This window comes from Pseudophryne corroboree, chromosome 11, assembly GCF_028390025.1.
Source record: "Pseudophryne corroboree isolate aPseCor3 chromosome 11, aPseCor3.hap2, whole genome shotgun sequence".
Lineage (NCBI taxonomy): Eukaryota > Metazoa > Chordata > Amphibia > Anura > Myobatrachidae > Pseudophryne > Pseudophryne corroboree.
In genome coordinates, this window is record NC_086454.1 from 332,918,842 (window position 1) to 332,934,503 (window position 15,662).

Below are 15,662 nucleotides of genomic sequence, written 5' to 3' on the forward strand. Positions count from 1 at the left end.
TGCACTCTCCACCACAGAAGCGGGGTACACAGCTGTACTTACCACTCACAGGGCGGGGTGCATGTAGCCCATGACCACATCGCTCTAATAAATACAAACAGAGAACCCAGCACTCACCAAAGTAAACTCACTTATCCTCAACAATTCAATAAATAAATGATGGGGGTTTAGTTGGTGGATTGGCCAATGCACGGAAGCCTGTATACCGATTCAAGGTACCCCACCTTCATACAGGTCCTACACTATCACAGAGTCTTAAAACCTGACTACCACACTGCTGCATCATCTGCCTGCTAGATGTAATGTGTACCTGCCACAGACTATATGGCTTTTAAAGGCACACTAGTCACCTATTGCACTGGCTCAAAGATGATTGCTAAAAAACAGCTGAGACAGGTTCAGGATAATGAAGTCCACACAGGGGTGCATGAGAAAGCTAGTGGCCACGGTTAATAAGAGCTAACCATAGATTAACCCCTTCATATACACACAGAGTAAAAACCACAGCACTCACCGCACCAGAAGCGGGGCACAGCTATGCACTTACCACTCACAGGGTGGGGTGCATGTAACACTGCACTCTCCACCACAGAAGCGGGGTACACAGCTGTACTTACCACTCACAGGGCGGGGTGCATGTAGCCCATGACCACATCGCTCTAATAAATACAAACAGAGAACCCAGCACTCACCAAAGTAAACTCACTTATCCTCAACAATTCAATAAATAAATGATGGGGGTTTAGTTGGTGGATTGGCCAATGCACGGAAGCCTGTATACCGATTCAAGGTACCCCACCTTCATACAGGTCCTACACTATCACAGAGTCTTAAAACCTGACTACCACACTGCTGCATCATCTGCCTGCTAGATGTAATGTGTACCTGCCACAGACTATATGGCTTTTAAAGGCACACTAGTCACCTATTGCACTGGCTCAAAGATGATTGCTAAAAAACAGCTGAGACATATATATATATTTAGGACGGCTGGAGTCAGAAAGTCTGACTTGCTGTTTATATTGTATGCACCCAACAAGCTGGGTGCTCCTGCTTCTAAGCAGTCTATTGCACGCTAGATTTGTAGTACAATTCAGCTTGCACATTCTGTGGCAGGCCTGCCACAGCCGAAATATGTAGATGCCCATTCCACAAGGAAGGTGGCCTCATCCTGGGCGGCTGCCCGAGGAGTCTCGGCATTATAACTTTGCCGAGCAGCTACGTGGTCAGGGGAGAACACGTTTGTAAAATTTTTACAAATTTGATACTCTGGCTAAAGAGGACCTGGAGTTCTCTCATTCGGTGCTGCAGAGTCATCCGCACTCTCCCGCCCGTTTGGGAGCTTTGGTATAATCCCCATGGTCCTGACGGAGTCCCCAGCATCCACTAGGACGTTAGAGAAAATAAGAATTTACTTACCGATAATTCTATTTCTCGTAGTCCGTAGTGGATGCTGGGCGCCCATCCCAAGTGCGGTTTGTCTGCAATGCTTGTACATAGTTATTGTTACAAAAATCGGGTTATTACTATTGTTGTGAGCCATTTTTTCAGAGGCTACTTCGTTTTGTTATCATACTGTTAACTGGGTTCAGATCACAAGTTGTACGGTGTGATTGGTGTGGCTGGTATGAGTCTTACCCGGGATTCAAGATCCTTCCTTATTGTGTACGCTCGTCCGGGCACAGTACCTAACTGAGGCTTGGAGGAGGGTCATGGGGGGAGGAGCCAGTACACACCATGTGACCTAAAAAGCTTTTTAGATGTGCCCTGTCTCCTGCGGAGCCCGCTATTCCCCATGGTCCTGACGGAGTCCCCAGCATCCACTACGGACTACGAGAAATAGAATTATCGGTAAGTAAATTCTTATTTTTACAGAAGAACTACAAGTCCCAGCAAGCCTCCCCCGCAAGCTGGTACTTGGAGAAGCACAAGTACCAGCATGTGGGGGGGGGGGGGGGGGAACGGGCCCGCTGGTACCTGTAGTTCATCTGCAAAAAAAATACCCAAAATAAAACAGGACACAGACACCTTGAAAGTAAAACTTTATTACATACATGCCGACACACACATACTTACCTATGTTGACACGCCGACTGTGTCCACGTCTCCAATTCCGGGGTACCTGCAAATAAAAATTATACTCACCTGATCCAGTGTCCTGATATTGTAATCCACGTACTTGGCAAAAAAAAACCCGAATACCCGACCAAGCCGGACTGAAAGGGGCCCATGTTTACGAATGGGACCCCTTTCCCCGAATGCAGAGACCCCCTGTGACTACTGTCACAGAGGGTCCCTTCAGCCAATCAGGAAGTGCCACGTCGTGGCACTCTCCTGATTGGCTTTGCGCGTCTAAGCTGTCAGACAGCGCATCGCACAGCTCCCTCCATTAGTTTCAATGGTGGGAACTTTGCGGTCAGCGGTGGGGTTACCCGCTGACCGCGGGTAACCCCACAGCTGACGGCAAAGTTCCCACCATTGAAACTAATGGAGGGAGCTGTGCGATGCGCGTCTGAGAGCTCAGCCAATCAGGAGAGTGCCACGACGTGGCACTTCCTGATTGGCTGAAGGGACCCTCTGTGACAGTAGTCACAGGGGGTCTCTGCATTCGGGGAAAGGGGTCCCATTTGTAAACATGGGCCCCTTTCAGTCCGGCTTGGTCGGGTATTCGGGTTTTTTTTTGCCAAGTACGTGGATTACAATATCAGGACACTGGATCAGGTGAGTATAATTTTTATTTGCAGGTACCCCGGACGTCAGAATTGGAGACGTGGACACAGTCGGCGTGTCAACATAGGTAAGTATGTGTGTCGGCATGTATGTAATAAAGTTTTACTTTTCAAGGTGTCTGTGTCCTGTTTTAATTTGGGTATTTTTTTTGCAGTAGAACTACAGGTATCAGCGGGCCAGTTTCCCCCCCGCATGCTGGTACTTGTGGTTCTCCAAGTACCAGCTTGCGGGGGAGGCTTGCTGGGACTTGTAGTTCTGTAAAAACCAATATTCTTTGATTTTACTAAAGGCTATCAGCCTCCCATCCGCAGCCCATGGATGGGGGGGGGATAGCCTCGGGCTTCACCCCTGGCCCTTGGGTGGCTGGGGGGGGACCCCCTTGATTGAAGGGGTCCCCACTCCTCCAGGGTACCCCGGCCAGGGGTGACTAGTTGGATATTTAATGCCACGGCTGCAGGGCGCGGTATAAAAGTGACCCCCGGCTGTGGCATTATCTGTCCAGCTAGTGGAGCCCGGTGCTGGTGCAAAAAATACGGGGGACCCCTACGCTTTTTGTCCCCCGTATTTTTTGCACCAGGTCCAGGCGCAGAGCCCGGTGCTGGTTGTTAAAATACGGGGGATCCCCTGTCATATTTCTCCCCCCCCCCCCCCCCCCCCCCCCCCGTATTTTGGCAACCAGGACCGGCTCAAAGAGCCCGAGGCTGGTTATGCTTAGGAGGGGGGACCCCACTCAATTTTTTTCCGTTTTTTTTTAACCATTTTTAAAAATCGCATCAAAATCCGTCAATTGGTCCGTTTTTCGACAGTGGGACTGTCGAATCTGTTTTTTATTGAATATGTCGAATTCCGGCACCCGCCGGCCGGAATTTGACGGTCGAATTGTGTCGTATTTAAAAACGGGCGAAAAAGTACCGCAATTCGCCCGGAATTGCATATACCCCATAGTTGGAGCTATTGATACCAGCATTTAGACAGGAGACCATGGGGGGAAATGTAATAGGGTCCAAGTTTGCTGAGGTCCAGGATTTCGGCTGAGACTGCATGTATTTTTAAAGCGGCAATCATTTTACAAGGCAAAACCACATGGGTATTGTCTTGTAAATGATTGCCACTTTAAAAATACATGCAGTCTCAGCCGAAATCCCGGACCTCGGCAAACTCTGACCCTATTACATCTCCCCCCTTCACACACACCATTTCTTTGCCAGAGATTCCAAAATTGGGGAAATACCCAGATGAAAAGGTTGTGAAGGAACTTAATGTAGTCTGTTCTAAAAGATAGGGGAGGTTGTTGTTGATTTATAGAGGGGTCGTGAAGGGCCAGTTTTCAGTCCAACCAAACACTTGCAGAAATCCATATTGAGAGAGAGAATTGGATTATACTGTACGTGTCCTGTCTTACTGTGGTGCCAGGTCCCATGCGACTCCACTGAGCATCTTTCTCCCTCACTGTGCATCTATTGTGCACAAATAAAACTGGGAGCAAGAAACCTACGTTGCTGGCTGCACTGATCATTTGTACATCTGAATCTGTGTATAAAGGGCGAGCGGCTGTGGCTTTCCTCACACAGAATTCCGTTGTGCTTCATCTGGGACTTTGTACGTGTTCAAAACTAACTTGCAGCCCAGTGTCTCTAGTACACTGAGTGTTTAGTCCAGAGGTTCCCAAACTGTGTGTCGTGGCTCTTTGGGGTGCCTCGGGACACTTGCAGGGGTGCCCTGGGTTGGTGGTCCAAGACAAATTCAAATTATTCATGGTCAATATAATAGGCAAAACCAGTACTGGTGGCTGCCAGTCATAAAATATGTGTCACAATCCGGGTATCTGGACGCCATTTCTTACCCATCAGATGCCTCCTAAGGCTGGCTCAGCGCTCCAGGACCGGATCCCATCTGTTATCCTGATGTGTACATTCCTGTATCCTCTCCTGTCACTCTGGGACGCTGTCACAGTAAACGCCATATTACACCTGGCATGGCGTCTCCCGCGGCCTCCGCCGCCGTCCCTGAACTTCTGCATGCAGAGTGTCTGAGTGGCGATTACGTCAGCCGCGGCCTCCGCTGTGTCCGCGTGGTTGGATGTGCATCTGTCAGCCTGGCGCCTCCTGTCTCTGGTGGCCGGCGCCGCCATTACTGTTTTCATTACCACATGGATTACAAACCAAACTTCCCTCCAAGTGTCTGCATGGGCGCAGCCATCTTGGATTCTGTCAGCTGATCATTTCCACCAATCTGTTCTCAGTATTGATAATCTGCATAATTGCCTAGCCAATCCCTTCCTTGCTGCAGGTATAAATACACTGTGCCTGAGCAAGGAAGGCGTCAGTGCTTTGGTTGTCAAACCTAGTTCCTGTTTGTCTCTCTCCTGTGATTGTCTTCCAGGTTCCAGCTCCTGTCTCAAGACTTCCACCATAGAGACCCGCACCAGCATTCCACCTGCGGTGTAGCCTGACTCTCCAATCCATTGTGGATTCATCTGTTTCCAGCTACAACATTACCTGCTTCCAGCTCAGCTTCCAGCAGAGTACAGCTTCCCTTAAAGGGTCGGTGTCCTTTCTACACTTTACCACTCTCCACCGGTATTATTATTTCTCCGCTCTCAAGTTCTACATTTCAGTTCATATTTCATCGCTCCCAAGTTCATTTATTATTTAACTGGTTCCAGCCAGTATCCACTCCGTGCTAACAACAGTCTGGTTCCAGCCAGTATCCACAGCAGCTGTTTTATCTTCAGCAACCCAGCTTTTCCTGGAACACCAGCTGGCACAATCCTGGGTTATCTCCATTGCTACAGTCGGGCCTGGTAAGGACTTTCCATCTAGAAGATCATAAGAACTATCTCACACTACCAGTGCCCTGTGGCTCCTGCCATCCTGTAGTACCCAGGAACTGTATTTATTCTTTGCTGACTTTTACGTTTTCTTTTACTGCTGCTGTGTTGCGGAGTTGTCATAATAAACATCATTGACTTTTATCCAAGTTGTCGTGGTCACGCCTTCGGGCAGTTATTATTTATGTTACTTACATGTCCAGGGGTCTGATACAACCTCCCAGGTTCCGGTACATCTCAGCCCCTACAACTGAGGCTGCCTCCCGTCAGCTCAGGCCCTCAGTTGTGACAGTAAGCACTGACCTAATGAATCCAGCCGGAGACCAGGATCAAGCGGCCAGGCCGATGCAAGAACTGGCAGCCCGACTAGAACATCAGGAGGCTGCACAGGGCCACATCATCCGCTGTCTCCAGGATCTCTCTACTCGGCTGGATGGGATTCAGACAACTCTCCGTGGATCAGGCGCGTCTGGTGCGTCAACCACAGTGACTCCAGCTATAACCCCACCCACCTTACCCATTTCTGCTCCACGTCTTCATCTTCCAACGCCAGCAAAATTTGACGGATCTCCAAGATTCTGCAGGGGATTTCTCAACCAGTGTGAGATTCAGTTTGAGCTACAACCTGGCAATTTTCCCAGTGACCGTACAAAAATTGCCTACATTATTTCTCTTCTCAGTGGCTCAGCCCTTGATTGGGCATCACCGTTATGGGAGAGGTCCGACACCCTGCTATCTTCCTACACTGCCTTCGTGTCAACATTCAGGCGCATCTTCGACGAGCCAGGCCGGGTAACCTCAGCTTCATCCGAGATTCTCCGTTTACGCCAGGGGTCACGTACTGTAGGACAATATCTGATACAGTTCCAGATCCTGGCGTCCGAACTGGCATGGAACGACGAGGCCCTGTATGCTGCATTCTGGCATGGCTTATCTGAGCGTATTAAAGATGAGTTAGCTACCAGAGACTTACCTTCTAAGTTAGATGAGCTAATCTCACTCTGCACGAAAGTTGATTTACGTTTCAGAGAGAGAGCAACTGAGCGTGGAAGATCATCTGCTCCAAAATCTTCTGCTCCTCCTCCTCGTCAACTGTCACCATCTAAAGATGAGCCCATGCAACTTGGCCGTTCCCGTTTAACTCCTGCTGAGCGCCGAAGACGTCTCTCCGAGTTTCTCTGTCTCTATTGTGCAGCTCCGTCTCACACCATTAATGCCTGTCCCAAACGTCCGGGAAACTCCAAATCCTAGCTCGCCAAGGAGAGGGCCGGCTAGGAGTAATGATCTCCTCTCCATCTTCTCAAGATTGTAATCTCCCAGTCTCGCTTCAAGTTGCTCAACGTTATCGGAACGTCATTGCCCTCCTTGATTCCGGAGCAGCTGGGAACTTTATTACCGAAGCCTATGTTAAACGGTGGTCCCTACCCACCGAGAGACTTCCTTCGTCCATTTCTTTAACTGCCGTGGATGGCAGCAAAATTTTTGATGCAGTTATTTCTTTAAGGACTCTACCAGTTCGTCTGAGAGTGGGAGTTCTTCATTCCGAACTTATTTCTTTTTTAGTGATTCCAAGAGCCACACATCCTGTGGTCCTGGGCCTTCCATGGCTCCGTCTTCACAATCCTACAATTGATTGGACGACTACGCAAATCCTGGCATGGGGTTCCTCCTGTGCTGAGACATGTTTTGTTTAAAGTATTGCCTGTCTGTTCTTCCTCCCCCAGGTCGTCTGATGTTCCACCTCCTCCATATCAAGATTTCACGGATGTGTTCAGTAAAGCTTCTGCTGATATCCTTCCTCCTCATAGAGAATGGGACTGTCCGATTGATCTCGTTCCAGGGAAGGTTCCACCTCGAGGCCGAACTTATCCGTTGTCTCTGCCTGAGACGCATTCTATGGAGGAATATATTAAAGAGAACCTAGCAAAGGGGTTCATTCGACCTTCTTCTTCTCCAGCCAGCGCAGGCTTCTTTTTTGTAAAAAAGAAAGATGGTGGTCTGCGGCCGTGCATCGACTACAGAGGTTTGAACGACATTACCATCAAGAACCGTTATCCTTTACCCCTGATTACTGAGCTCTTTGACAGAGTTAGCGGAGCTACCATCTTTACAAAGCTGGACTTGCGAGGTGCATACAATCTCATCCGGATCCGTGAGGGTGACGAGTGGAAGACCGCATTTAACACCCGTGACGGACATTATGAGTACCTCGTCATGCCCTTCGGATTGAGCAATGCTCCAGCTGTCTTCCAGCATTTCGTCAATGAGATCTTCAGAGACATTCTATACCGTCATGTCGTGGTCTATCTAGATGATATCCTCATTTTTGCCAACAATTTAGAGGAACATCGTTTTTGGGTAAAGGAGGTTCTGTCCCGTCTCCGTGTCAATCATCTCTATTGCAAATTAGAGAAATGCGTCTTTGAAGTCAAGTCCATTCCGTTTCTAGGGTACATTGTGTCCGGTTCCGGACTAGAGATGGATCCTGAGAAACTACAAGCAATTCAGAATTGGCCGGTACCCTTAACCCTCAAAGGGGTCCAGAGGTTCTTAGGGTTCGCCAATTATTACCGAAAGTTTATACGAGACTTTTCCACCATTGTGGCGCCTATTACTGCTTTCACCAAGAAGGGTGCTAACCCGTCCAAGTGGTCTGAAGAAGCCATGCAAGCTTTTCATCTTTTAAAACAGAGGTTCATCTCTGTGCCTGTCCTGAAACAGCCTGACATCGACTCTCCTTTCATCCTAGAGGTGGATGCCTCCTCCGTTGGAGTAGGAGCGGTGTTATCTCAGAGGGCTAAAGATGGCCATTTACATCCTTGCAGTTTCTTCTCACGGAAGTTCTCCCCAGCGGAGCGCAACTATGCCATTGGCGACCAGGAGTTGCTAGCCATCAAGCTCGCTCTAGAGGAGTGGAGATATCTGTTGGAGGGAGCTTCTCATTCAATCACCATCCTTACAGACCACAAGAACCTTCTATATTTGAAAGGCGCACAATGTCTCAACCCTCGTCAGGCCAGATGGGCACTTTTCTTTTCCAGGTTCGACTTTAAACTCCAGTTCTGTCCGGGCTCTCAGAATCGCAAGGCCGATGCCCTTTCCCGCTCATGGGAGCAAGAAAATGAGTCAGAGTCTTCAGACAAGCATCCTATTATAAGTCCGTTGGCATTCTCCACGGTAGGGATGGACTCTACGCCCCCATCAGGGAAAAGTTTTGTGAAGCCGATGCTAAGGAAGAAGCTCATGCATTGGGCCCATGCTTCCCGTTTTGCCGGACATACAGGTATCCAAAAAACCCTGGAGTTTATCTCTAGGTCCTATTGGTGGCCAACTCTGAAAAAGGACGTCTTGGAGTTTATTGCATCTTGCCCAAAGTGTGCCCAACATAAAGTATCCCGCCAGTCGCCTGCGGGGCAACTGGTTCCACTATCCGTTCCCCGTCGACCATGGACCCACTTGTCGATTGGATTTCATTACAGACTTACCCATGTGCAACAAGTTCAATACCATCTGGGTGGTAGTTGACCGGTTCACCAAGATGGCACACTTCATTCCTCTCACCGGTCTTCCGTCAGCTTCCAAGTTGGCTCAAGTATTCATACAAGAGATCTTCCGACTCCACGGTCTTCCTGAAGAAATTATCTCTGATCGAGGAGTTCAATTCACAGCCAAATTCTGGCGAAGTTTATGTCAAGTCCTCCAAGTCAAGCTAAAGTTTTCCACGGCTTACCATCCTCAGACCAATGGTCAAACCGAGAGGGTGAATCAGGACTTGGAGGCCTTCCTCCGCATCTATGTGTCCTCTCAAGATGACTGGGTTCAATTACTTCCCTGGGCCGAGTTCTGTCATAACAACCAGTATCATTCTTCATCTGCTTCAACACCATTCTTCACTAACTTTGGATTCCACCCTAAAGTCCCTGAGTTCCAACCGCTTCCAGCAACTTCTGTTCCCGCAGTGGATATCACCTTGCATCAGTTTGCCAATATCTGGAAGAGCGTACGATCAGCTCTGCTCAAGGCATCGTTCAGGTACAAGAAGTTTGCGGATAAGAAGCGTCGAGCAGTTCCTGCTCTCAAGGTGGGTGATCGGGTATGGTTATCCACGAAGAATTTGAGGTTAAGAGTTCCCAGTATGAAGTTTGCACCTCGCTATATCGGTCCTTTCAAGATTGAACAAGTCATCAATCCTGTTGCTTACAGACTCCAGTTGCCTCCCTTCTTAAAAATACCCAGGACATTCCATGTTTCCCTGTTGAAACCGCTGATCTTGAATCGGTTTCATTCCTCACTTCCTCCAACTCCGAAAGTCCAAACTCAACGAGGCGTTGAGTATGAAGTGGCCAAGATCCTGGACTCGCGTCACCGTTACGGTCAACTACAATATCTTATTGACTGGAAGGGTTATGGTCCTGAGGAACGTTCATGGACCAATGCTTCTGATGTCCATGCTCCTGCCTTGGTCCGGAGATTCCATTCCAAGTTTCCTCAAAAGCCAAAGAAGTGTCCTGGGGCCACTCCTAAAGGGGGGGGTGCTGTCACGATCCGGGTATCTGGACGCCATTTCTTACCCATCAGATGCCTCCTAAGGCTGGCTCAGCGCTCCAGGACCGGATCCCATCTGTTATTCTGATGTGTACATTCCTGTATCCTCTCCTGTCACTCTGGGACGCTGTCACAGTAAACGCCATATTACACCTGGCATGGCGTCTCCCGCGGCCTCCGCCGCCGTCCCTGAACTTCTGCATGCAGAGTGTCTGAGTGGCGATTACGTCAGCCGCGGCCTCCGCTGTGTCCGCGTGGTTGGATGTGCATCTGTCAGCCTGGCGCCTCCTGTCTCTGGTGGCCGGCGCCGCCATTACTGTTTTCATTACCACATGGATTACAAACCAAACTTCCCTCCAAGTGTCTGCATGGGCGCAGCCATCTTGGATTCTGTCAGCTGATCATTTCCACCAATCTGTTCTCAGTATTGATGATCTGCATAATTGCCTAGCCAATCCCTTCCTTGCTGCAGGTATAAATACACTGTGCCTGAGCAAGGAAGGCGTCAGTGCTTTGGTTGTCAAACCTAGTTCCTGTTTGTCTCTCTCCTGTGATTGTCTTCCAGGTTCCAGCTCCTGTCTCAAGATTTCCACCATAGAGACCCGCACCAGCATTCCACCTGCGGTGTAGCCTGACTCTCCAATCCATTGTGGATTCATCTGTTTCCAGCTACAACATTACCTGCTTCCAGCTCAGCTTCCAGCAGAGTACAGCTTCCCTTAAAGGGCCGGTGTCCTTTCTACACTTTACCACTCTCCACCGGTATTATTATTTCTCCGCTCTCAAGTTCTACATTTCAGTTCATATTTCATCGCTCCCAAGTTCATTTATTATTTAACTGGTTCCAGCCAGTATCCACTCCGTGCTAACAACAGTCTGGTTCCAGCCAGTATCCACAGCAGCTGTTTTATCTTCAGCAACCCAGCTTTTCCTGGAACACCAGCTGGCACAATCCTGGGTTATCTCCATTGCTACAGTCGGGCCTGGTAAGGACTTTCCATCTAGAAGATCATAAGAACTATCTCACACTACCAGTGCCCTGTGGCTCCTGCCATCCTGTAGTACCCAGGAACTGTATTTATTCTTTGCTGACTTTTACGTTTTCTTTTACTGCTGCTGTGTTGCGGAGTTGTCATAATAAACATCATTGACTTTTATCCAAGTTGTCGTGGTCACGCCTTCGGGCAGTTATTATTCATGTTACTTACATGTCCAGGGGTCTGATACAACCTCCCAGGTTCCGGTACATCTCAGCCCCTACAACTGAGGCTGCCTCCCGTCAGCTCAGGCCCTCAGTTGTGACAATATGTGGCCAAACAAAAGCAAATCTTGTCCCTCACCACACAACTGACCCTAAGGATGACATATAATAAACGCGATCTACTTAATGTAATATTTCTTTCTAAATTACTCAATAAGAAACTTTTGGCCTAGGGGTGCCGTGAAAAGAATTCTGATATTCTAGGTTGTCGTGATTCAAAAAAGTTTGGAAACCACTGGTTTAGTCGCATCTGCAACTCCTTCCCTCCTACCAACTCTGACAACTTCCTTCCCTATATCTGGAGAGGACGTCATGATCCTCATCCGGTCCTCACCCCCTCCATCTCCCCACTTGACCCTATTCCCTCCTGCCTTCTCCGCTTCCTCTCTTCTGCCTGTTCTCATCTTGCCCATCTTCTCACTCTCCCTATCATCAGGCACTGTCCCCTCTGCCTTCAAGCATGCACTTGTCTCCCCTATTCTTAAAAAATATACCCTTGATCCACACTCTCTCCAACTACCGACCCATCTCTCTTCTCCCTTTTGCCTCCAAACTCCTTGAGCGTATTGTCTACAACTACCTTACTGCCATTCTTTCTTCCCACTCACTGCTTGACCCATTCCAGTCTGGTTTCTGTCCTCCGCACTCCACTGAAACTGCCCCCACGAAAATCTGTAATGATCTCCTTGCTGCTAAATCCAGGGGCCACTACTCTCTGCTTATTCTCCTTGACCTCTGTGCTACTTTTGACACTGTAGATCACCCTCTCCTGCAAATCCTTTACTCCCTTGGTTTGCGTGATACTGCCCTCTCCTGGCTGTCCTCCTACCTCTCTGACTGTTCCTTCTGACTCCTCTCATGACTTAACCTCCCCCTTCCCCCCACACACTTCCTCTACCAGTAGGTGTCCCCCAAGGTTCTGTTCTCGGGCCTCTCCTTTTCTCTCGACACATCCTCATTAGGTGAGCTCATTAGCTCTTTTGACTTGAAATATCTCTACGCTGACGATACTCAAATCTACCTTTCCTCCCTTGCTCTCCTCGCTTGTATCTCCAACTGTCTCTCTGCTATCTCCTCCTGGATGTCCCAGCGCTTTCTTAAACTTAACATGTCTAAGACTGAGCTGATCATCTTCCCTCCCTCCCGCATAACCTCACCTCCCACAATTTAATTATCCATTGATGGCACAACTATCTCCTCTATCCCCCAAGTGCGATGTCTTGGAGTAATCCTTGACTCCTCCCTCTCCTTCAAACCACACATTCAGTACCTGTCACAAACCTGCCATTTCCATCTCAAAAATATCTCCAGGATCAGATCCTTTCTCACCCAGGATGCCCTCATCCACTCGTACTGGTCATCTCCAGATTGGACTACTGCAATCTCCTCCAATCCATCCTCAATGCTGCAGCCCGTCTCATCTCCCTCACCAAACGCACTACATCCCCTCTCTTGCAGGACCTTCACTGGCTACCATTCTCATTCAGAATCCAATTCAAGCTTCTCACACTCTCCTACAAAGTCCTCACCCACTCTTCTCCCTCTTACATCTCTGACCTTATCTCTTTACATTCCCACCCATCCTCTTCGCTCTGCTAATGCACGCCAGCTCTCCTGCCAACTGATTACCTCCTACCTACAAGATTTTGCATGTTCCGCTCCATATCTCTGGAATGCTCTACCTCTACAAAACTTCAAATGGGCTCTCAAGACCCACTTCTTCACCAAACCCAGCCAAATCTCATCCTAACCCTCTTGTATATGCTCACTGTCTACCACTTCTGTGTCACCCCGGTCTGTAAGATTGCAAGCTCGCAAGAGCAGCTACTTCTTTCCTCATGTGCCTTGCCTTTTCTTACTTACACTATCTTGTACTCCATACTCCCTTTGATGGCACCTAACCCCTTTCTATACCTGTCCTATATTGTCTTGAACTGTAAGTGCTGTTTTCTTGTTTGCTCATTTGATTATGTACAGTGTAATGGGCGCTGCGGATCCCTTGTGGCGCCATACAAATAAAGGAAGATAATAATAAAGAGGTGTACGCTTCTCACCAAAGCCTACCATCCCTCCTACATCTCCACTCTTCTCTCCTGTCCTTCACTTTTCCGCAGTTCACCCCTCTTAGAATGTATGCTCACACGGGTAAGGCTTCCTCCTATTCCCCATAAGCACTATTCTTGTTGCAGGAGCTCCTGGTCTCCTAATCCCACTCAACGGGGTAAATTTACTAAGATGGGAGTTCTATTTAAGATGAGTTGTTGCCCACACCATCCAATCAGATTCCAGGTATTATGTTCTAGAACAGGGGTGTCAAACTCAAATTCATCGGGGGCCGCATCAGCAGTTTGGTCCCCATCAAAGGGCCGGTTGTATCGGTAGGTCTATCCAAAATTTACCGCTCCACCTGCCTTATATGTGCCCAGCCATCTGCCCCCTTTTATAGTGCCCAGCCATGTGCCCCCTTTTATAGTGCCCAGCCATGTGCCCCCTTTTATAGTGCACAGGTCCCCATTTTACACATTGCGGCAGGCACAGGTCCCCATTTTACACATTGCGGCAGGCACAGGTCCCCATTTTACACATAGCGGCAGGTACAGGTCCCCATTTTACACATTGTGGCAGGCACAGGTCCCCATTTTACACATAGCGGCAGGTACAGGTCCCCATTTTACACATTGTGGCAGGCACAGGTCCCCATTTTACACATTGTGGCAGGCACAGGTCCCCATTTTACACATAGCGGCAGGTACAGGTCCCCATTTTACACATTGTGGCAGGCACAGGTCCCCATTTTACACATTGTGGCAGGCACAGGTCCCCATTTTACACATTGTGGCAGGCACAGGTCCCCATTTTACACATTGTGGCAGGCACAGGTCCCCATTTTACACATTGTGGCAGGCACAGGTCCCCATTTTACACATTGCGGCAGGTGGTGGAAGGAGGGAGAGAGAAAGAGAGGAAGGGAGAGGGGCTGACTTACATTTGAAGCGGTTCTCGCCGCTCTTCAGCCGCCTCTCCCTCCTCGTCTGCGCGGCTCCCTTCTCCCTCCTCCGACGGGGTTTCGTTGAATGACGCGTTTGCGCCGTGACGTCACGACGCAATCGCGTCATTCCGCGAAACCCCGCCCCCCCCCCCCCCCCCCCCCCCCCCCGAGCTGGGCACTCGGGAGAAGGGGGTTTCATGGCGGCGGCACCGCGGGCCATCAGACGAGGTCTGGCGGGCCGGATTTGGCCCGCGGGCCTTGTCTTTGACACCCCTGTTCTAGAAGGTGCTAGATGAATGAGAAGTAGGATTTGATTGGTTGCTATGGGCAATATCCCATCTTAAATAGAACTCCCATCTTAGTAAATTTACCCCACTGACTCTAAACCTGTGTGCTTGCCCTTCGTTGGGTACAGGCTCAGTTAGTGCTGATCTGACTGAGCTCCCATTGATCGCCTCCACTTGCCTGTGAAAATACAGGGAGATCCCCGACCCTCGCCTCGTACCTAATTTGTTGGTTTATTGCTGCTGCTTCCATAGATATTCAGGTTACCGTACCACTGATGTGTAATGTCTTATGGTTACATTATATATGCTTTGGAAATCTTATGGTAACTTAAAACTAAAGGAGGTTGACTATGTCTGAAATTCTTCAGTTGGTGGCATTCGTTACCGGTAGAAGACTCAATAGATGCACAGCCCTCTGTTAGCCTCTCTCTATACCGGTTTTATTAGCATAGAATCGGAGTGCGCCGGAACACTGCCAGGTCTCGCATGGTGATGTGGCCGTTATTCACCACCTTCGGTGGTTATCATGTTATCATCTAGGTGTTGGATTTGTCACCTGGAAACATGTTATCCAGACAAAGTAATGATTAATCATACACTTGGGCGTGATCCCGGTGTCTTCCTACAGTCGCTGAGGAATTCACGGACGGGGGTGCCAGAGGCAGTACGGGGAACACAGGGACGATTGTTGCATGTAATTTAGTATGGTTTGGGCATGGTGCTCCAACTTCTGGGGAAGAAAAAAAAAACCTCTCTGGGAAACGCCAAGTCCCAAGCATCGTGGATAAGAGATCCTAGGCCTGTATTTGCTATAAAGGTCTCCTTCGTTAGATACTATTATACAGGATCTTTTTATAGCAAGAGCGTGTTGTAACTTGCAGTAACATAAGCTTCGGGGGAACAGATGCAGACGTGACGCTCTGTCCTCACTAGTACAGTGCTGTGTATATCGAGCCTTTCTCTAATGGACCGATGTCAGGAAATCATAATGTGATGACAGCTAGGATCCACTGCCGGCTG

The 15,662-nt window shown here is 49.0% G+C and overlaps 1 protein-coding gene across 1 annotated transcript in view; it reads left to right on the forward strand.

Annotated features, from left to right (window-relative positions):
* Positions 1–15,662, forward strand: part of ATMIN (ATM interactor) — a 47,710-nt gene that overhangs the window by 18,933 nt on the left and 13,115 nt on the right. The gene's annotated exons all lie outside the window — the stretch shown is intronic.